Raw genomic sequence first — 1,066 nt, 5'->3', positions numbered from 1 at the left:
GGAATAAAGGGGGCGTGGCCCCGGGGAAGGGGGCGGGGCCTGGCGGGCGCTGGCGCACACAATGGAACGCGGGGAGGGAGGGGAGGGAGGGGGGAGCCGCCCAGCCGGCGTCACGAGCCCGCCGGCGGCCAATGGGAAGCCGGGCGTTGGCGGAGCGCTTCCGCAAACTGCGCGCGGCCCCGCCTCTTAAAGGGGAAGCGCACCCAGAAAAACATCCCGGCTCCCTGCTCGCTCCGGCTGCCGCCGCGGCCGGGCTGGGCTGCGGGAGGCACCGGGAGGCGGGGGGGAGCCCCGCAAGGGCCAGCGATGGGAGGAGGGGTCCCAGGACTGACACTGCTGGGGTTAACGGCTGAATTTCACCCCCACCTTGCCTGTGAAGCGCTGTATTTATGTATTTTAACCCACAGCTGAGCCTAATTTTAATTTATGTTTTTTAAAGTCTCCTTAGAATTAAAAGCTGACTGAAGTAAAGCCCATATAAAGGTTTTCAGGCTCTCCAGACGCCATTAACCCATCCCTCAGTAAGGAGCGAACACCAGCGTTATAAGCACAGCAAGGTGTCCACATAAACCCCTAACTGCCCCTAAAAGCCTGCCCGGTGCTGACCAACGGGCTGGAGCAGCGCAGGGGTTCCCAGAAGGAGTTTGGTGACACTCGGTCCTGTCTGGAGCTGGCTCCCAGCAACAGCTGCGTGTGAGCCCGGTGTCACATCGCTCACAGCTCCCCTGCAGCCTCTCCCTGCTCCTGGCTGTGGTAACACGCAGCACATGTGTGCTTGCTGGATCACAGCCTGCGAGATACAAGTTAGGATAGCTGGGTAGTTATTTGCTGCTCCAGAGTGTCGTATGGGTAAGTTGGGTTAGTTAAGCGCTAGAGGAAGCTGAGAGAAAACCAAAATAAAGCCCTTTCTTGTGTGTGTGACATCTCTGCGCTGCCTTAGGACAACTTCAGAAAAGCGTACCTGTCCTACCTGAACGGTGGAAAACATGCACCCTTGGTGAATGCTACCAAACCAGCACACACGCTTTTAACATGAATTATATTAACCAATATGCTAGGAAATCTA

This window comes from Aythya marila, assembly GCF_965140915.1.
Source record: "Aythya marila genome assembly, chromosome: 1".
NCBI lineage: Eukaryota > Metazoa > Chordata > Aves > Anseriformes > Anatidae > Aythya > Aythya marila.
The sequence above is the reverse complement of the archived record's forward strand: the minus strand, read 5'-3'. Positions refer to the sequence as shown.